The sequence below is a fragment of the Nerophis lumbriciformis genome, linkage group LG23, assembly GCF_033978685.3.
Source record: "Nerophis lumbriciformis linkage group LG23, RoL_Nlum_v2.1, whole genome shotgun sequence".
NCBI lineage: Eukaryota > Metazoa > Chordata > Actinopteri > Syngnathiformes > Syngnathidae > Nerophis > Nerophis lumbriciformis.
This window is the reverse complement of record NC_084570.2, coordinates 18,711,233-18,735,115: the sequence shown is the minus strand read 5'-3', so window position 1 is coordinate 18,735,115 and position 23,883 is coordinate 18,711,233. Positions and strand designations below refer to the sequence as shown.

At 39.5% G+C, this 23,883-nt stretch overlaps 1 long non-coding RNA gene across 2 annotated transcripts in view; it reads left to right on the top strand.

The window, feature by feature from the left end:
- Positions 1 to 23,883, top strand: part of LOC133622355 (uncharacterized) — a 258,689-nt gene that overhangs the window by 114,877 nt on the left and 119,929 nt on the right. For both annotated transcript variants that reach the window (XR_009817764.2, XR_009817763.2), the window contains exon 3: positions 22,828 to 22,920. This is a non-coding gene — a long non-coding RNA (uncharacterized lncRNA). The remainder of the gene's footprint in view (positions 1 to 22,827; positions 22,921 to 23,883) is intronic.

Sequence of the window (23,883 nt, the reverse complement as noted above, 5' to 3'; positions counted from 1 at the left end):
CTCAGGACTGGCAAGGTCCCCTTGTTATTTAATCCCCTGTGTGCTAGGTCTTAGCATTTCTGAATAGAATTCCAACAAAGCCAGGTTTTAAGCTTGTAACCATGTCTCAGTGCCTTATTGTTATAACAAACCCAAGTGCCTTAAAGTAAAAGTACACATTTTTTGGGGGCGTTTTGAAGACAAGAACACGTCTTTCCCTTCTATGTGCGGTCAAGTAGTAAAAAATTGCTAGTACCAGGCAGCTAAGAAGTAAGTAATGATGGTAAATGACAAACCCAAGTGCCTTAAAGGAAAACTACACTTTTTGGGGGGAATTTTGAAGACAAAAACACACGTCTTTTTTTTATGTGCGTTCTAAGTAGTAAAAAACTGCTAGTACCAGGCGGCTAAAAAGTAAGTAATGGGGGGGTAAATTACCTTTTTTTTTTTTTTTTGCTGCTGCTGTTACATATACTGTAATATTGTACATGGTAATTGGGATTTGTTATATATTGTATATATTATATAAAAATATAATAAAATAATATATCAGTATATATTATATACTGTATATATAATATGTAAATATTACATATATGTTCTATTTTATATTGCTACTATGGTAAATTTTTAGTCTACTTAATACCTGCGTTATCCTTTCCAACCTTACCCTTTCCATCCTTTGAAACTGAGCTACCGTGTGGAACAATTTTCCTTGTGGATCAATAAAGTTTGTCTAAGTCTAAATCTAAGTCACTGCGTTTAGACTGAAGTCACATTTGAAAAGATCGGATTCCAATCGGATTCCTGATTCCTGATGTGGCCTAGATCTGATGCCAAAAGATCAAATTTGGAGCACTTTTGTCACGGCCCGGGCACACACCAGTGCACATTCATCTGTGCGCTGCGCTGGGTGCACCTCTAAGCACGCTCCTGCGCGCGCCACTCCGGCTGCAGCAAGCAGCTGCTTTCCATCAGCACTCAACACACCTGTCGCTGATGAGCTCCCTGGGTTTCTCAAGCCAGTGCAGACCTGCGTTCCGGGCCAGAACGTAGCGACCTGTTCCCGTACAGTAAGCCGTCATATCTAGCTCTATGCACACTCTCTCTCTCTCTCTATTTTTCTCCCTCTCCGTGTCTCGTGTCCCTTGTCGTCTTCCAGCTGCATTCCTCCGTTCCCGCGTCACGAGCTGTGTGTCTCGTCTCCCCGTATTCCCCTCTGGTTCCCTGGCTGCCCCTTTTGGATCTCGACCTCCCGCCTGGACACTGACTTTTGACGCCTCGCTCCTGCCCTCGACATCACGCCTGCTCACGGACCTCCGAGCCTGCCTTGCCCCTCTTCGACTTCCGCCTCTCACTCAACACGCACCTTCAACAACTCCCGGTAACACTCAACACATAATCACTACATATAGGCGCACACATACACATTTTGGTTTAGTTACACGCCTCATTGCATATTGTATATATAAAATAAATAGAGCTAAAATGACGTCCTGCATTCTGTGCCGTCTTTTTCCCCTGTACCGTAACAACTTTGGCAAAAAAAATAAATATCAGATCTGGGTCACTTGAAGTGGCAACAAAAGTTAGATTTGGTCTGCATAACGGACGTCAAATTGGTCGGCATTCTTCTGTCAGCCACCTCCTTAATGCTGTCTAGTGGGCAACCTAGGACGGAGTCAGCTCTCTTAATCAGTTTATTAAGTCTGTTCCTCTCTCGGAACGTGTTGCCCCCACCCATACTTGCCAACCCTCCCGATTTTTCCGGGAGACTCCCGAATTTCAGTGCTCCTACCGAAAATCTCCCGGGGCAACCATTCTGCCGAATTTCTCCCGATTTTCACCCGGTCAACAGTAGTAAGGGCGTGCCGTGATAGCACTGCCTTTAGCGTCCTCTACAACCTGTCGACGCGTCCGCTTTTTCACCATACGAACAGCGTGCTGGCCCAGTCACATGTTGCATGCGGCTTCTGCATACACACGAAAGTGACTGCAAGACATACTTGATCAACAGCCATACAGGTCACACTGAGGGTGGCCTTATAAACAACTTTAACACTGTTAAAAATATGCGCCACACTGTGAACCCACAAACACATTTCGGGAGAACATCCGCACCGTAACACAACATAAACACAACAGAACAAATACCCAGAATCTCTTGCATCCCTAACTCTTCCGGGCTACAATATACACCCCCGCTACCACCAAACCCCGCCCCCCAAACCCTGCACATCTCAACCCCCCCCCAATCTCCCCAATTCGAAGGTCTCAAGGTTGGCAAGTATGCCCCCACCCCAGCAAAGTGTCATAAAAGGTGCACAGCAGTGACCCGCACACCCCGAAAGACCTCAGTTGCTCTGATTACTGCTTTGCACACTCTTGGCATTCTCTCGATGAGGTTCAAGACTGTTGGAAAACCATTTCAGGTGACTAACGCATCGTCATGGACCCACAATCAGCTAAACAGACTCAATAACTCCACAGTGACATTTAGGTAAATTTACTAGGGAATTTGTGGAACTGAAACAATACAAAAAGAATGCCATTTAAGTTAAAAATACTGACACAGACACACGTAACCGTGTTAGCATATTAGCTAATGCTAACGGCGCTAGCGTCATTACATTACGGTAGCACATACAAACATGCAAAAAAAGACTCCTACAGACATCACACATGGGACGGTTTAGTAAGTACCGTATTTCCTTGAATTAGCGCCGGGGCGGTAATTAATTTAAAACCTCTTCTCACTCCGGCGCTTACCAAAGGCATGCGGTAAATTTAGGCCTGCACTTATAAATTTGAGTGTGATGTAAGGATACCATCATGAAAAGCCTCATTTAATATAAAAAACGTTATTATGATCTTACCTTTACTTATAAATGAAGTCCATGCGCCGCTCCTTCTGAACAAAAGTATCGATAACTTGTTTATAGACGTCTTCCTTATCTTTCTTCAGTTTTAAAAGTCTCTCTGTCTCGATGGAGATCTTCCTTTAATTATTACCTACTGCTTCGATTGAAAGTCCAGTTTAGAAAACTGTTGTTGTCACTCCTTCTGCAGCCGAGTAGTCGCAAGAAGGATCACTAGCGCCCTCTACCACCATGAGGCGGGAGTTATTTAATGACTCATATTTGACACACGCAGCTATATTAATAAAACATTTTTACTGTTCTTTTTAGCATATTCAATAGCTTGGACCTTAAATCCTACTGAATAGCTCTTTATCTTCTTCCCTTTATGCGATTTTAAATTATTGAATTAGCCTCCTCCATTTTGGAAAATGATGCCTTCTGAACAAAAGTATCGACAACTTGTTTATTATTCTTCAGTTTTAAAAGTCTCTCTCTGTCTCGATGGAGATCTTCCTTTAATTATTACCTGCTGCTTCCATTGAAAGTCCAGTTTAGAAAACTGTTGTTGTCACTTCTTCTGCATCCGAGTAGTCGCAAGAATGATCCCTGGGATCACTAGCGCCCTCTACCACCATGAGGCGGGAGTCATTTAATGACTCATATTTGACACACGCAGCTATATTAATAAAACATTTTTACTGTTCTTTTTAGCATATTCGATAGCTTGGACCTTAAAGGGGAACATTATCACAATTTCAGAATTGTTAAAACCATTAAAAATCAGTTCCCAGTGGCTTATTTTATTTTTCGAAGTTTTTTTCAAAATGTTCCCCAAAACGCAATATCCCTAAAAAAAAGCTTCAAAGTGCCTGATTTTAATCATTGTTATAAACACCCGTCCATTTTCCTGTGACGTCACATAGTGAAGCCAACACAAACAAACATGGCGGAAAGAACAGCAAGCTATAGCGACATTAGCTCGGATTCAGACTCGGATTTCAGCGGCTTAAGCGATTCAACAGATTACGAATGTATTGAAACGGATGGTTGTAGTGTGGAGGCAGGTAGCGAAAACGAAATTGAAGAAGAAACTGAAGCTATTGAGCCATATCGGTTTGAACCGTATGCAAGCGAAACCGACGAAAACGACACGACAGCCAGCGACACGGGAGAAAGCGAGGACAAATTCGGCAATCGCCTTCTAACCAACGATTGGTATGTGTTTGTTTGGCATTAAAGGAAACTAACAACTATGAACTAGGTTTACAGCATATGAAATACATTTGGCAACAACATGCACTTTGAGAGTGCAGACAGCCCAGTTTTCATCAATTAATATATTCTGTAGACATACCCTCATCCGCGCTCTATTCCTGAAAGCTGATCTGTCCAGTTTTGGAGTTGATGTCGGCAGGCCAGGGAAGCTAGGGTCGATAGCTCGCTCGTCTGCGGGAACAAACTGCCGCCATTTCTTGCCGTGCTACCGAGGTCCTTTGTCCCTGAATTGCTCACACACTCCGGCAGATTCAATGGGGGTCTGGCGGCAGATTTCTTTGACTTTATCGTTGGAAATGCATCTGCTTTGAGTGTCGCAGGATATCCACACATTCTTGCCATCTCTGTCGTAGCATAGCTTTCGTCGGTAAAGTGTGCAGAACAAATGTCCAATTTCTTGCCACTTTCGCATTTTGGGCCACTGGTGCAACTTGAATCCGTCCCTGTTCGTGTTGTTACACCCTCCGACAACACACCGACGAGGCATGATGTCTCCAAGGTACGGAAAACAGTCGAAAAAACGGAAAATAACACAGCTGATTTGACTCGGTGTTTGAGAAAATGGCGGATTGCTTCCCAATGTGACGTCACTTTGTGAGCGAATATTAGAAAGGCGTTCAATTCGCCAAAATTCACCCATTTAGAGTTCGGAAATCGGCTAAAAAAATATATGGCCTTTTTTCTGCAACATCAAGGTATATATTGACGCTTACATAGGTCTGGTGATAATGTTCCCCTTTAAATCCTACTGAATAGCTCTTTCTTTCTTCTTCCCGTTATGCGATTTTAAATGATTGAAATTAGCCTCCTCCATTTTGGAAAATGATGCCTTGAAAGGTGAAGTGTCACTCGTGACGTGACAAGTTTGACCCGGCGGTAAAACGAGGCATATACTAATTATTCTGCAAAAACGAGTAGGCAGTAATTCTAAGCATGCGCTAATTCTAAGCATGCGCTAATTATTTTGCGAAACGAGTTTGACCCGGCGGTAAAACGAGGCATGCGGATAATATATACCCGGCGGAAATTCAAGGAAATACGGTATAAACCGTTTTAGTTATATTGTAAAACTTAACAAACGTTGCTTGGAGTGACGAATGAAAATCAATACAAGTAGAAATGCTACGGACGTTTAGAAGACGATTGAAAGATTGAAAAGTTTTAGCGGAGTCTTGCGTTGAGCCAGGTAAATAAGCTACTCGGAGGCCTGCAAGACCCACAGAAAGCTTTCTCCCCATTTTCAAAAGTAGAAAGAAATTAGAACGAACCCTTCCCAACCCTTTTGATAACAACTTAACAACATCAACGATAACCATACCATGTTCCGCTCATGCAGCCTGTAAACAATCCCTTTAAAGTCAATCTGTGTTAAGTGCTCCCGTGCATTCGGAGTTGTTTATCCTCGTTTTTTATTATTCCGAGGCATTATGAGGTCACGACGCTGCTCGGATACACTTCGTGGAGTTTAATGCGCCGTGGTGGCGCGTCGGAGGATCCGCCCCGCCTGTCGAGTGGGTGATTTACTATGCAGCAGAGGCACACCGGGTCACGCTGCGTAAAAAAACAGTCTGCAGTCGGGATGCCTGCTCGCATCCTTTGACCTGAATCTATTTATGAAGGGACCGCATACAGGACTTAACCGGTTCTTAGTGCTGGCATGAGGGTCTGGACTCAAACAACAAACTGTAACTTTTCTCTCAGCTGCCACCAGCTGTAATTAGAGCACACTGGACTTAATTACCCTCACAAAACTTGCAGCCCCTTGACACTTGTGTGAAGTGGAAAGCACACCAACACACCGCAGACAACGGACAGAAAACTTGGGTCAGTCCTGATTTGTCTTCGGCCAGCAAGTAAACAACTATTTGACATACTCTCTTTTTCGGGTCACACTCTTGTTTTCTTCCCTCCAAGTCTCCGCTCCAGTTTCTGCAGTGACTTAGACTTAGACAAACTTTATTGATCCACAAGGGAAATTATAACTGAGCTACTGTGTGGAACAAAGGATGGAAAGTGTAAGGATGGAAAGGATAATGCAGGTATGAAGTAGACTAAACATGTACCGTAGTAGCAATATAAAATAGAACAGTGGTTCTCAACCTTTTTTCAGTGATGTACCCCCTGTGAAAATGTTTTTAATTCAAGTACCCCCTAATCAGAGCAAAGCATTTTTGGTTGAAAAAAAGAGATAAAGAAGTAAAATACATCACTATGTCATCAGTTTCTGATTTATTAAATTGTATAATAGTGCAAAATATTGCTCATTTGTAGCGGTCTTTCTTGAACTATTTGGAAAAAAAGATATGGAAATAATTAAAAACTTGTTGAAAAATAAACAAGTGATTCAATTATAAATAAAGATTTCTACACATAGAAGTAATCATCAACTTAAAGTGCCCTCTTTGGGGATTGTAATAGAGATCCATCTGGATTCATGAACTTAAAGGCCTACTGAAATGCGATTTTCTTATTTAAACAGGGATAGCAGGTCCATTCTATGTGTCATACTTGATCATTTCGCGATATTGCTATATTTTTGCTGAAAGGATTTAGTAGAGAACATCAACGATAAAATTTGCAACTTTTGGTCGCTGATAAAAAAGCCTTGCCTGTACCGGAAGTAGCAGACGATATGCGCGTGACGCCACAGGTTGTGGAGCTCCTCACATCCGCACATTGTTTACAATCATGGCCACCAGCAGCGAGAGCGATTCGGACCGCGAAAGCGACGATTTCCCCATTAATTTGAGCGAGGATGAAAGATTCGTGGATGGGGAAAGTGAGAGTGAAGGACTAGAGGGAAGTGGGAGCGATTCAGATAGGGAAGATGCTGTGAGAGGCGGGTGGGACCTGATATTCAGCTGGGAATGACTAAAACAGTAAATAAACACAAGACATATATATACTCTATTAGCCACAACACAACCAGGCTTATATTTAATATGCCACAAATTAATCCCGCATAACAAACACCTTCCCCCTCCCGTCCATATAACCCGCCAATACAACTCAAACACCTGCACAACACACTCAATCCCACAGCCCAAAGTACCGTTCACCTCCCCAAAGTTCATACAGCACATATATTTCCCCAAAGTTACGTACGTGACATGCACATAGCGGCACGCACGTACGGGCAAGCGATCAAATGTTTGGAAGCGTACTCATGGTACCGTGTCTGCGTATCCAACTCAAAGTCCTCCTGGTAAGAGTCTCTGTTGTCCCAGTTCTCCACAGGCCAATGGTAAAGCTTGACTTTCATCTTTCGGGAATGTAAACAATGAAACACCGGCTGTGTTTGTGTTGCTGCAGCCGCCCCCAATTCACCGTTTCCCACCTACTGCTTTCTCCTTTGCTGTCTCCATTGTTCATTGAACAAATTGCAAAAGATTCTCCAACACAGATGTCCAGAATACTGTGGAATTTTGCGATGAAAACAGACGACTTAATAGCTGGCCACCATGCTGTCCCAAAATGTCCTCTACAATCCGCGACGTCACGCGCTGACGTCATCATACCGAGACATTTTCAGCAGGATATTTTGCGCGAAATTTAAAATTGCACTTTAGTAAGCTAACCCGGCCGTATTGGCATGTGTTGCAATGTTAAGATTTCATCATTGATATATAAACTATCAGACTGCGTGGTCGGTAGTAGTGGGTTTCAGTAGGGCTTTAATTCTAAACATTACTTCACAAAAAAGAAATCTTTAACATCAATATTTATGGAACATGTCCACAAAAAATCTAGCTGTCAACACTGAATATTGCATTGTTGCATTGTAATGAATGGAATAGCCTACTTGATTTGATGTTCAGTTTATGAACTTACATTCATATTTTGTTGAAGTATTATTCAATAAATATATTTGTAAAGGATTTTTGAATTGTTGCTATTTTTAGAATATTTAAAAAAAATCTCACGTACCCCTTGGCATACCTTCAAGTACCCCCAGAGGTACGCGTACCCCCATTTGTGTCAGGCTTGGACGAAGGAAGGGACTCAGATGCAGAGAGGTGATTCCAAATAAAGCTTTTATTTTGAAAAACTCTTTAAGCCTCCAGAGCCAAGTAAATTCAAATACTATGAAATACAAAAATAGCTATCGACAAAATGTTCCAAAAGGGAAAAACCGAAAATCACTCCAAAAAGGAGGAAATACAAAAATAAGGACAATATATTTAGCACCGTATCTGTTATCGAAAAACTTTAACAAAAAACGCTCCAACAGGAGGAAGAAAATAAAGACTATAAAACTTAACTACTCTAATCAATGTAAACAAAAAATCACTCAAAAAACTTTGAGGAAAAAAATCTTTAAGGAAAAATTATAACTCACCACTGCGGTAGAAAAAGGTAGAATAACAAAAGTCGCTCTGAGGGAGGAAAAAAGTTAATTCCAAATTACCGCGTGGGATATTCTGGAAGCAAAGACGTAGACGTGGGACAAGGCAAGGCATGGACATGAACATGAACATGGAACGCAAGACAGGCATGAAAGCTCGAGACAATCTGGCACAGAACAAGGGGAGGCATGGGCTTATATGGAACATGAGGGTAATGGGAAACAGGTGGAAACAATCAAGGGTCAGGAATGACGTCAGACTGGTGACACAAGAGGAAGGACCCGTGATCGCGGTGTGACAATTTGAGAACCACTGAAATAGAACATATATGTAATATATACATATTGTATATACAGTAGGGTTGTATGGTATACCGGTATTAAAATAGTACCGCGATACTAATGAATCATTTTCGGTACGATACCGCCTCTGAAATGTACCGGTCCACTGCACCCGTGTCGAAGTCAAGTCGTGACATTGCTGGTTTACGAGCAGAGGAGCATGTTCGGCAGCGCACAATCACAGAGTACTTACAAGCAGACACTGTGTAGACAGAAAAGGGAGAACTGACTTATTTTGGCTTAAAAACTAAAGATAAAGGTGAAGCTATAACACTGAAACGCCCTCATTAAGAGGTGCTTTAAGACGTGGCTAGCTCGCGAGCGGCTATTGTCCATCCGCCGTTGGCAGTGTTTCAGCTACTTCTAAATCACTAATCCTCGCTATTCCTCGGAGGCGGAATAGCTAAACATGCTTCACTACACACCGTAGCTCACCGGCATCAAAATGTAAACAAACACCATTGGTGGATCTACACCTAACATCCCCTGTAATTATATCAAGTACAAGCACGTATTGAGTCGATACTACTATGATTATGTCTATATTTTTTGGCATTACAACATCTTCTTTCGTTTTTATAAAATATATATTATGTTTATAAACTCAGGAAATAGGTGCCTGGACACATGAGGACTTTGAATATGACCAATGTATGATCCTGTAACTACTTGGTATCGGATTGATACCTAAATTTGTGGTATCATCCAAAACTAATGTAAAGTATCAAACAGCAGAAGAATAAGTGATTATTGCATTTTAACAGAAGTGTAGATAGAACATGTTGAAACAGAAAGTAAGCAGATATTAACAGTAAATGAACAAGTAGATTAATAATTAATTTTCTACCACTTGTCCTTCATAATGACAAAATAATAGAATGATAAATGACACAATATGTTACTGCATATGTCAGCAGACTAATTAGGAGCATTTGTTTGTTTATTTACTACTAAAAGATGAGTTGTCTAGTACGTTCACTATTTTATTTAAGGACTTAACTGCAATAAGAAATGTACCCTAAGATTTTTGTTAAAATAAGGCCAACAATGCAATTTTTTTGTAGTCCCCTTTATTTAGAAAAGTACCGAAAATGTTTTGGTACCGGTACCAAAATATTGGTATCATTACAACACTAATACAGTATATGATATATACTGATAAATTACATTATATAATGTTTTTATATAATATATACTATAAAAAATATAAAAAATATACATTATAAACAAAGAGAGGTAGCTAACATAGAAGGCGTCAGGTATTAGACAAATATCATCTATTGCTGTATGGCGAGTGATTATACAGCTGGCTGAAGTGCGGAATGAAGGAGTTCTTGAATCGAACACTGTGGGAACGAAGCTGAAGGAGCCTGTTGGAGTATAAACTCCGCTGTCCCTCAATTGTCAGGTGGAGTGGGTGGGCAGGATTGTCCATGATGGCCAGCACTTTGTCCAGTGTCCTCCTGTCACTCACTGACACAAACGCCTCCAAATGCGTGACAATAGTTTGGCCGGCTTTCCGGATCAGTTTGTCAATCCGGTTTGAGTCCCTTTTGCTGGTGCTGCTGCCCCAACAAACCACTGCAAAGTACAGGGCACTGGCCACAACAGACTGAAAACAGATCTCCGACAGCTAGCTGCACACATTAAAAGACCTAATCTACCTCAGGAAAAAGAGTCTTGTACAAACCCCGTTTCCATATGAGTTGGGAAATTGTGTTAGATGTACATATAAACGGAATACAATGATTTGCAAATCCTTTTCAACCCATATTCAATTGAATATGCCACAAAGACAAGATATTTTATGTTCAAACTCATAAACTTTTTTTTTTTTTTTGCAAATAATCATTAACTTAGAATTTCATGCCTGCAACACGTGCCAAAGTAGTTGGGAAAGGGCATGTTCACCACTGTGTTACATGGCCTTTCCTTTTAACAACACTCAGTAAACGTTTGGGAACTGAGGAGACACATTTTTTAAGCTTCTCAGGTGGAATTCTTTCCCATTCTTGCTTGATGTACAGCTTAAGTTGTTCAACAGTCCGGGGGTCTCCGTTGTGGTATTTTAGGCTTCATAATGCGCCACACATTTTCAATGGGAGACAGGTCTGAACTACAGGCAGGCCAGTCTAGTACCCGCACTCTTTTACTATGAAGCCACGTTGATGTAACACGTGGCTTGGCATTGTCTTGCTGAAATAAGCAGGGGCGTCCAATGGTAACGTTGCTTGGATGGAAACATACGTTGCTCCAAAACCTGTATGTAGCTTTCAGCATTAATGGCGCCTTCACAGATGTGTAAGTTACCCATGTCTTGGGCACGAATACACCCCCATACCATCACACATGCTGGCTTTTCAACTTTGCGCCTATAACAATCCGGATGGTTCTTTTCCTCTTTGGTCCGGAGGACACGACGTCCACAGTTTCCAAAAACAATTTGAAATGTCGACTCATCAGACCACAGAACACTTTTCCACTTTGTATCAGTTCATCTGACATGAGCTCAGGCCCAGCGACGCAGACGGCGTTTCTGGGTGTTGTTGATAAATGGTTTTCGCCTTGCATAGGAGAGTTTTAACTTGCACTTACAGATGTAGCGACCAACTGTAGTTACTGACAGTGGGTTTCTGAAGTGTTCCTGAGCCCATGTAGTGATATCCTTTACACACTGATGTCGCTTGTTGATGCAGTACAGCCTGAGGGATCGAAGGTCACGGGCTTAGCTGCTTACGTGCAGTGATTTCTCCAGATTCTCTAAACCCTTTGATGATATTACGGACCGTAGATGGTGAAATCCCTAAATTCCTTGCAAAAGCTGCTTGAGAAAGGTTTTTCTTAAATTGTTCAACAATTTGCTCACGCATTTGTTGACAAAGTGGTGACCCTCGCCCCATCCTTGTTTGTGAATGACTGAGCATTTCATGGAATCTACTTTTACACCCAATCATGGCACCCACCTTTTCCCAATTGGCCTGTTCACCTGTGGGATGTTCCAAATAAGTGTTTGATGAGCATTCCTCAACTTTATCAGTATTTATTGCCACCTTTCCCAACTTCTTTGTCACGTGTTGCTGGCATCAAATTCTAAAGTTAATGATTATTTGCAAAAAAAAAAAGTTTTTCAGTTTGAACATCAAATATGTTGATTTTGTAGCATATTCAACTGAATATGGGTTGAAAATGATTTGCAAATCATTGTATTCCGTTTATATTTACATCTAACACAATTCCCAACTCATATGGAAACGGGGTTTGTAATGCCCTTCTTTTATACAGCTTTGCTGTTGTCCTTCCAGTCCAGTCTGCTGTTCTAGTGGACTCCCAGGTACTTATACTGCCCCACTAGTGCCATCTCCCAACCCTGGATCTTGATGGGCTCCACAGGGGTCATTCTCTTCTTGAAGTCGATGACCATCGATTGTCCACATTAAGGAGCAGATGGTTAGCCTGAGACCACTCCACAAAGTCAGCAATCAGTGTCCTGTACTCCAATTCCTGTTCCTCTCCGACAGCAGAGTCTGTGAGTTGAAAGGTCTATCTTGACTTGGGCAACATCATGTGGACAATCAAGTCTAAACACCACAAGAAGTGACCAAGCCAGACCATACGGAATTAATATCTCTTTTGCATCTACTGTAAAACTAGGTCAATGATTTTACTACATGTCGTAGGTGTTTGATTGACTTGAAATTTGGTCTGTGACTATGCGATATGGACAAAATTTTACAGTACAGGCCAAAACTTTGGACACACCTTCTCATTCAATGCGTTTTCTTTATTTTCATGACTATTTACTATTTTATTTAACTACGGCCCGCAGGCCGGATCCGGCCCCCCAGCATCCAAAATCCGGCCCACGGGAAGTCCTATGTAAAAACATTTTTTTTTTTTTTTTACATTTTTATTAATTTTTTTTAATTTATTTATTTATTTTTATCTTTCCTTTCTAATCCATTTTCTACCGCTTGTTACTCCCGGTGTCTCCTAACCGCTCAGGCCGATCATACTGTCTAAAAATTAATTTTCCCATCGATAAGGTGACAATGTTAAATGTTGATGAACATCAATGTTAATTGATGTTAAGTGACAAACCGGATTATAAAGTGAAGTGAAGTGAATTACATAGCGCATTTTCTCAAGTGACTCAAAGTGCTTTACATTGTGAAACCCAATATCTAAGTTACATTTAAACCAGTGTGGGTGGCACTGGGAGCAGGTGGGTAAAGTGTCTTGCCCAAGGACACAACGGCAGTGACTAGGACGACGAAAGCGGGGATCGAACCTGCAACCCCCAAGATGCTAGCACGGCCGCTCTACCAACCGAGCTATACCGCCCCAAAGACAATGTGTGTGTGTATATATATATATATATATATATATATGTATATATATATTTATATATATGTGTATATATATATGTATATATATATATATATATATATATATATATATATATATATATATATATATATATATATATATATATATATATATATATATATATATATGTATGTATATATATATATATATATGTATATATATATATATATATATATATATATATGTGTATATATATATATATGTGTATATATATTTTTATATATATATATATATATATATATATATATATATATGTATATATATATATATATATGTATATATATATATATATATATATATATATATGTATATATATATATATATATATATGTATATATGTATGTATATATATATATATATGTATATATATATATATATATGTGTATATATATATATATATATATATATATATATATATATATATATATATATATATATATATATATATATATATGTATATATATATGTATATATATATATATATATATATATGTATATATATATATATACAAATGAGTCTTTTTTTGTTTTGTTTACTGTAGCAATATGGTTAACGTTTTGGAGAGCACCACACAACTTTTTGTGTGTGAGCGCTGACAGTTAAGCTTAATGTTGTTGTGTTGTTTGATTAAAAAATACATTATTGAGCTGTTATATATACATATACAGTACAGGCCAAAAGTTTGGACACACCTTCTCAATCAATGCGTTTTCTTTATTTTCATGACTATGTACATTGTAGATTGTCACTGAAAGCATCAAAACTATGCTTGTGGAGTTATGTACTTAACAAAAAAAGGTGAAATAACTGAAAACTGTCATGATCTGTGGCCCGGATCATGTTTTTGTTATTTTCTGATGATTTTGGACTCCCTTAGTTCCTGTTGTTGTGCACCCTTGAGTTTGTTTAGTTACCATGGCTACTTATTATTTTCACCTGCCTCTGATTGGTGTTCGGGACGCTCACCTGTTTCTCGAGCACTAATCAGAAGCATTATTTATGCCTGCCTTTGCCAGTAAAACTTCTTTGTTTGCTTCATGCTCCTGTCACGTGAGTACTCCTTGTCTTGAGTGTATGCTAAGTGGTAGCGATAGCTTCCAGTGCGATCGGCACATTTTTCCGTCGGCTTGTTTCCTGTTTTTTTGTACTTCCTTGACTTCTCAAGAATAAATCATGTTCCTACCTGCAAGTCCTGTCCCGAGTGGTCCGTTTTCATCCCGGGGGAACGAACCTTGCAGGATGCCGCAACCCCGTCGTGACAAAAACATGATTTTATATTCGAGTTTCTTCAAAATAGCCACCCTTTGCGCTGATTACTGCTTTGCACACTCTTGGTATTCTCTCGATGAGCTTCAAGAGGTTCAAGACTGTTGGAAAACCATTTCAGGTGACTACCTCTTGAAGCTCATTGAGAGAATGCCATCGAGCTAAAAGCCGGAACTGTCTCAAGGTGTCAGGGAGCTGGGCTTACCAACGCTAGCATCTTTTACTATCCTGTCTGCAGAGGTGAGAGATCAGAGTGGAGACTTGGTCTTTCTTTGTAAGCTAGTCTTGTACCCCAGGATAAGGAAAGTTCAGGTCAGCAAAATCAGACGGCTAAGCAAAATCCTAAACACGGTGGTCAACCAAGCATGTTACTGAGGAGTTTAAGGTTATCCCTGTGTAGACTGGAACATCCAACTCTTGAGTATTTATGGATTTTGGCTGGAGAGCTCCTGATACGTTGCATGTATCTGCCCACTGGCCCATGGATTTTGTCCCGTCAGTCGTTCAGCACACGTTCTTTTGGACATATGGATTAGCATTTATGACAAGGGCGTCAAACTTAATCGCATATGGCAGAGGCGTAAAACTTGTTTTCATTGAGGGCCACGTTGCCTTCATGGCTGCTCTCAGAAGGCCACTTGTTACGGTGAAAATAGATTAATTATAATGTATCAATCAAAGTTTATTTATATAGCCCTTAATCACATATGTCTCAAAGGGCTGCGCAAGCCACAACGACATCCTTGGCTCAGATCCCACACCAGGGCAAGAAAAAACTCAACCCAATGGGATACAATGAGAAACCTTTGAGGGGACCCCCCGGGCGACCGGTGCAATGGACGTCGAGTGGATCTAGTTAATAGTGTGAGAGTCCAGTCCTTAGTGGGGCCAGCAGGGGATCATCTTGAGTGGAGACAAGTCAGCAGCGCAGAGACGTCCCCAACTGATGCACAGATGAGTGGTCCACCCCGGTTCCTGACTTTAAACAGCTAGCGCAGCATCTGTGGTCACCTAATAACCTCTCCACGCTGAAGAGGGTGGCAGAGTAGAAAAGAGACGGCAGATCAACTGGTCTAAAAGTGGGGTCTATTTAAAGGCTCGCGTATACAAATGAGTTTTAAAATGGGACTTAAATGCTTCTACTGAGGTAGCATCTCTAACTGTGGTAGCATCGTATAATCGCCTCATTATGTTTTTACCCAATTCCCTATGGATTAGATTATTCCACCTTTTATGTACAAATTGATGGAGAACAAACTTGCTTTTAAAATCATAAGTCGGGGAGACAAGCATTTTGTTCTAACAAAATATGTCTGGAATATATAAAACAGGAATGTCGCAACTTTTTCCGACAAGGGCCACATATTAAAAAGTCGAAGTATTTTCTGAAGTATTCCTGAGCCCATGTGGTGATATCCTTTACACACTGATGTCACTTTTTGATGCAGTACCGCCTGAGGGATCGAAGATTTGTAATATTATCGCTTACGTGCAGTGATCTCTCCAGATTCTCTGAACCTTTTGATGATATTACGGACCGTAGATGGTGAAATCCCTGAATTCCTTGCAATAGCTCGTTGAGAAATGTTCTTAAACTGTTCGACAATTTGCGCACGCATTTGTTCACAAAGTGGTGGCCCTCGCCCCATCCTTGTTTGTGAATGACTGAGCATTTCATGGAAGCTGCTTTCATACCCAATCATGGCACCCACCTGTTCCCAATTAGCCTGTTCACCTGTGGGATGTTCCAAATAAGTGTTTGATGAGCATTCCTCAACTTTCTCAGTCTTTTTTGCCACTTGTGCCAGCTTTTTTGAAACATGTTGCAGGAATTAAATTCCAAATGAGCTAATATTTGCAAAAAATAACTGTTTTCCAGTTCGAATGTTAAGTATTTTGTTTTGCAGTCTATTCAAGTGAATATAGGTTGAAAAGGATTTGCAAATAATTGTATTCTGTTTTTATTTACGATTTACACAACGTGCCAACTTCACTGGTTTTGGGGTTTGTAGTAGAAAGCATCCACCACTGTTAATTATGACCCACATATGGATATGTATGAGAACATGAGGGTGAATAGAACACATTAATTTGTATGCAGCTCATAATGGGAGCTAGTTGCCAGTAGATTTCCAAATGGTCCCCAGAGTTCGCCACATGTGATTTAGACCTTGGGGGCGAAGGGGGAAATGTCCTTTTCATAGCAATAAAATAAAATCTTTCAACATACCCCGGAGAGAACTCTTAACTTTAAAGGGGAATCTGTCGAGGGCAATTTCAACTCTACATTAATATTTGATGGGTGCGGTAAGCGCTTATGCAGATATGTTACACGCCTGGAAATATGCTGAATGAGACCCCGCAGATTTGTTTTTACTTTTTAAGGATCAATATTTATTCATGATGCTGTATTTTTATTTTTTTTTGCACAAATATAAACAGTTTTTTTCTACTTTGTCAAGTGAAGCCTTTGTTATAGCACTTTCCAACATGCAGAGTAACATAACAGTAACAGCAGGGTGGGAGGTGTTTGCGGGGGAACAAAGTGTTACACATGCACACTTGTTCAGGATCTCCTTATAATATAGCAACAGTTTATTACCATACAACCGCATACAATTCGTGCACTATACGGTTGAGCATCCATTCAGTAACCTTCATTAAATCAGGAGCTTTTTTCCTGGCCAACTCAAGTTCATATTTCTTCCGTCCGTCGAAAAAGGCAGAGTGGCTTGAGGCAGAAATGTAAATGACGTGAGCACAAGTGGTCCACTTGGGTTTCCCCGGAGTGTACGACTGAAGAGTGTTTATTTGTTCGTCAAAAAAGGTGACGTTCCTGTGAAAAGCCTTTGTAAATAAACAAAAAAAACTATGTTTTCATTCGGAGACCGACAGGCTTATGTGACATCGCTGTCATAACAACAGCGGGAGCAAACAGACGTTACACACAAACACCGTGAGATGCAGCTGGCATGTGGCGGGAATCTGCAAGGGGCTGGGAAATGTGACGGGTCATGACCGTTTGCCACCGCCAGTGAAGTCTCTGCTCACCTTAATTACTTTCTACAAGCCTTGCTCTTGGTCCCTGCAGAGGCTGATGGTGTTGGAGCAATCATAATACACTGAGAGCACTGACGCTTTATCACATGTCAGACTGCACGGGTATCGTTGCTGAAGGGAGGAAATATATCATTTTTATTAGAGAGTCGAACCTCCATTTACGAACTTAATTGGTTTTTGAACACTGTTCGGAAACCGAGAAGTTCGTGTAGTGAAGCAGATTTCCCCATGAGAAATTATGTAAACATGAGTAGTTCTAGCCGTGACAAAAGTCCATGTTTTAGTTAAAAAAAGGCACACTTTGAAGACACTAAATGTGTACATTTAATGTATTTATACAAACATATTAATCTACATACATATATATATATATATATATATATATATATATATATATATATATATATATATATGTATGTGTATAAACATCCATCCATCCATCCATTTACTACCGCTTATTCCCTTGTATGTATGTATATATATATATATATATATATATATATATATATATATATATATATATATATGGGGCGGAATGGCATTGTGGGTAGAGCTGCCGTGCCAGAAACCTGAGGGTTGCAGGTTCGCTCCCCGCCTCTTGATATCCAAATCGCTGCTGTTGTGTCCTTGGGCAGGACATTTCACCCTTGCCCCCGGTGCCGCTCACACTGGTGATTGAATGATGAATGAATGATAGGTGGTGGTCGGAGGGGCCGTAGGCGCAAACTGGCAGCCTCGCTTCCGTCAGTCTACCCCAGGGCAGTTGTGGCTACAAATGTAGCTTACCACCACCATATGTGAATGAATGATGGGTTCTCACTTCTCTGTGAGCGCTTTGAGTATCTAATAATAGAAAAGCGCTAAATAAAATCTAATCCATTATTATTATTATTATTATTATTATACATATATATGTATATATGCTTATGTATACTGTACATACACGTGTATATATGTATATATATACCGTATACATGTATGTATATATTTTTTATACACGTGTATATATATATATACATATATACGTATATGTGTATATATGTGTATATATACACAAACCCCGTTTCCATATGAGTTGGGAAATTGTGTTAGATGTAAATATAAACGGAATACAATGATTTGCAAATCCTTTTCAACCCATATTCAATTGAATGCACTACATAGACAACATATTTGATGTTTAAACTCATAAACTTTATTTTTTTTTGCAAATAATAATTTACTTAGAATTTCATGGCTGCAACACGTGCCAAATTAGTTGGGAAAGGGCATGTTCACCAGTGTGTTACATCACCTTTTCTTTTAACAACACTCAATAAACGATTGGGAACTGAGGAAACTAATTGTTGAAGCTTTGAAAGTGGAATTATTTCCCATTCTTGTTTTTTGAAGAGCTTCAGTCGTTCATTAGTCCGGGGTCTCCGCTGTCGTATTTTACGCTTCATAATGCGCCACACATTTTTGATGGGAGACAGGTCTGGACTGCAGGCGGGCCAGGAAAGTACCCGCACTCTTTTTTTTACGAAGCCACACTTGAAACACGTGCTGAATGTGGCTTGGCATTGTCTTGCTGAAATAAGCAGGGGTGTCCATGAAAAAGACGGCGCTTAGATGGCAGCATATGTTGTTCCAAAAGCTGTATGTACCTTTCAGCATTAATGGTGCCTTCACAGATGTGCAAGTTAACCATGCCTAGGGCACTAATGCACCCCCATACCATCACAGATGCTGGCTTTTGAACTTTGCGTCGATAACAGTCTGGATGGTTCGCTTCCCCTCTGGTCCGGATGACACTATGTCGAATATTTCCAAAAACAAGTTCAAATGTGGACTCGTCAGACCACAGAACACTTTTACACTTTGCATGAGTCCATCTTAGATGATCTCGGGCCCAGAGAAGCAGGCGGCATTTCTGGATGCTGTTGATAAATGGCTTTCGCTTTGTATAGTAGAACTTTAACTTCCACTTACAGATGTAGCGACAAACTGTATTTAGTGACACTGGTTTTCTGAAGTGTTCCTTAGCCCATGTGGTGATATCCTTTAGAGACAGATGTCGGTTTTTGATACAGTGCCGTCTGAGGAATCGAAGGTCACGGTCATTCAATGTTGGTTTCCGGCCATGCTGCTTATGTGGGGTGATTTCTCCAGATTCTCTGAACCTTTTGATGATATTATGGACCGTAGATGTTGAAATCCCTAAATTTCTTGCAATTGCACTTTGAGAAACATTGTTCTTAAACTATTTGACTAATTGCTCACGCAGTTGTGGACAAAGGGGTGTACCTCGCCCCATCCTTTCTTGTGAAAGACTGAGCATTTTTTGGGAAGCTGTTTTTATACTCAATCATGGCATCCACCTGTTCCCAATTAGCCTGCACACCTGTGGGATGTTCCAAATAAGTGTTTGATGAGCATTCCTCAACTTTATCAGTATTTATTGCCTCCTTTCCCAACTTCTTTGTCACGTGTTGCTGGCATCAAATTTTAAAGTTAATGATTATTTGCAAAAAAAAAAAAAATGTTTATCAGTTTGAACATCAAATATGTTGTCTTTGTAGCATATTCAACTGAATATGGGTTGAAAATGATTTGCAAATCATTGTATTCCGTTTATATTTACATCTAACAGAATTTCCCAACTCATATGGAAACGGGGTTTGTATATACTGTATGTATATATATGTATATATAAACATAAATACACACATATATATACACATATATATATATATATATATATATATATATATATATATATATATATATATATATGTGTGTATATATGTGTATATATATATATATATATATATATATATATATATATATATATATATATATATATATATATATACATATATAATATAACACATTGATTGAGAAGGTGTGTCCAAACTTTTGGCCTGTACTATATATGTATATATATAACACAACAACATTAAGCTTAACTGTCAGCGCTCACACACAAAAAGTTTTGTCAGTGCTCTCTAAAACATTAACCATATTGCTACAATAAACCAGAAAAAAAGAAAATCATTTGTGCCTTGTGTGGGCGGATATTTTAGGCATTTTATGAACAATCAAGAATCACCTTAAAGTCGCTGCTGGCGTTAGTACAAACTAGCAGTGTCAGGCGATCCTTCATCGGCCTGTGTCCCGGTAGTGCCTTCCCCTTCGCTGTAATAAAGGTCATCTTTTTTGAAAAAAGTCCGGTCTCATCACATTTAAAGACTTGCTGCGATAAAAAAGCCCCCTTGGTCGATAACATCCTTGAAGAAAAGGTGCCGCAAGCCAGAGGCTAACGAGCTAGAACGCTAGCTCAAAGCAGTTGCCTAGCAACCCGAAGCTATTCAGCGAGACTGTGAGAGTTTGGACACATTAAAAGTGTTTCTGTTTCACACAAAGTGATCTCTGAGACAGGCTAACAATGTACGACAATTGTGGAACCAAGCACGTTAGAACCGCAACTCGCCGTCAAAGCTAACGACGCTAACACCAAATCAGCAATGTGTGCACCATTTGCTGTACTCCTCGCAAATAGTCCAGCAAATCCATCATTCTTTCCAGGCTGGTTTGTTGGTTCTTATGAACCCGTATTGAGTATTAATTGACAAAACTCAGTGAATGGCGAGAAAAGAAATACGCTGAAGCACTGAAAAGTGACGACTGAGTAACTTCAAAAGGATGCATAATTTTTATTTACGTGTCTCCCTTTCGACTGCGTTTTCCTCGCCTTCTTTGTAGTACCCGTACTTTTTAGCAATTCCATAGCGAGTCTACTGACAGATTTACATTCCAACTATAGCTACTTTGTATTAGAAATGGCAACAGCAAAGGATGCATGTGCATGTACGAGCCAGTCTGCCTCACAACAAGAGTATAGAAAACAATCACTTTGGGTAAATGTATACCATATACGGCTGCTGACGTCACCAATGGGAAAACCGTCACAAATTGTGCAAATTCCAAACAGCTCTTTTCCCAAAAGGAAGGCAATATTATTTTATAAACATCTACGCCAACGCCATGACTCCACGGTTTGATTTCACATTCTATGCATATCCCAAAAAAAAAAGAAAAAAAAAAAGGAATTGTTAGATAAGAAAAGTTGGTTTTGCATAAAAGGGCCCCTTTAAGGGCGAAAGTAGTCCTCAGTCATGCCCGTATGATCAGGACATCATCTGAGTTGAGCCATAACCGAAAAAAGGATTGGTAAGCAACAAAAAAAATTTAAACCAAAAAAAGTTTTTGGTTTGAAAATATTTTTTTAAAAAACATATAATATAATCTTGTTTTTTACGTTGCATAAAAAGACAAAACTTTTACTCATCGCTTTTCCTGCTCTTCTGAATACTTTTCACACTTTGTTTATATTTTTATGTTAGTGTTTTTATTACATCGTTGCTTTTTTCTTATTTCGGCATAATTACTTTATTTCCCCCAAACAATAATGTGTAGTAGAATATAATAAGGTAATTATGTTTATTATTTTTTGTGTTTGACATTGACATTTTTTTAGATTGTAGTATGTAGTTATAAAACAACTTTTTTTTACATAAAATATTTTCCTGCGTTGTCATAATCATAATCCATCCATCCATTTCTACCGCTTATTCCCTTTTGGGGTCGCGGGGGCGCTGGAGCCTATCTCAGCTACAATCGGGCGGAAGGCGGGGTACACCCTGGACAAGTCGCCACCTCATCGCAGGGCCAACACAGATAGACAGACAACATTCACACTCACATCCACACACTAGGGCCAATTTAGTGTTGTCAATCAATTTATCCCCAGGTGCATGTCTTTGGAGGTGGGAGGAAGCCGGAGTACCCGGAAGGAACCCACGCAGTCACGGGGAGAACATGCAAACTCCACACAGAAAGATCCCGAGGCCGGGATTGAACCCAAGACTACTCAGGACCTTAGTATTGTGAGGCAGATGCACTAACCCCTCATAATCAACTAACTAAAAACAAATCACAAAATTATTCAATAATTAGGACATTTCCAGTCAAAATGATCATAACTGGCGATACTAGCCCCGTATTTATTTGGTATCAGATTGATGCTAAAATTCCCAGTATCGCCCACCCCTATTTAAAAGAGAGACAAAGTAAGAACGATAAAGATCCCGAATTTAGGTCTTAAAATAGTAATTATGACGAAATGTACGGTAAGAAATTGTTTCACTGAAAATAAATAAATACATTGAGTTTAGGAGGTAGTTTGTACAGTATATGTATATATCATATAAAAGTATATGTATATATCATATAAACATGGATCTCAAACTCTCTCACTCGTGTTCTGACAGGAAGATTGAGCATCAATTCGCCTCACTGGTCTGAAGAAAATGCACATGGACGATGAAGAGATGTGATTGGACACATCATCCACATCCCTACAGGTGAATTATTTCTTGTATAATATTATACACAGCCTTTGTTCTCAGCGTAGAAGAATAGGTCAAAGTAATAATTACACCAAACAAACAAAGACTTTGTTTATCAGTCGAGCAGTTCAAGCATTTATTTAACCAACCAATCCATAGAGGAGAAATGTAACCTTAGAGCAGGGTTGTACACACTTTTTACACAGAGGGCCACAAACTAAGAAGTGAAAGCATGCGGGGGCCATTTTCATATTTTTCATTTTCAATATATAGATAATGTTTTTCGGTCCCAATCTACCAGGGACCTGGAAGGGTCTCAGTCATAAACATTTTAAAAATATCTCCATCAATTTTACATCCATCTGTTGATATATGGTTTAAAATATGATATATATATATATATATATACATATATATATATATATATATATATATATATATATATATATATATATATATATATATATATATATATACAGGTAAAAGCCAGTAAATTAGAATATTTTGAAAAACTTGATTTATTTCAGTAATTGCATTCAAAAGGTGTAACTTGTACATTATATTTATTCATTGCACACAGACTGATGCATTCAAATGTTTATTTCATTTAATTTTGATGATTTGAAGTGGCAACAAATGAAAATCCAAAATTCCGTGTGTCACAAAATTAGAATATTGTGTAAGGGTTACATTTTTAAGACACCTGGTGCAACAAACTAATCAGCTGATTAACTCAAAACACCTGCAAAGGGCTTTAAATGGTCTCTCAGTCCAGTTCTGAAGCCTACACAAACATGGGGAAGACTTCAGATTTGACAGCTGTCCAAAAGGCAACCATCGACACATTGCACAAGGAGGGAAAGACACAAAAGGTTATTGCTGAAGAGGCTGGCTGTTCTCAGAGCTCTGTGTCCAAACACATTAATGGAGAGGCAAAGGGAAGGAAAAACTGTGGTCAGAAAAAGTGTACAAGCGATA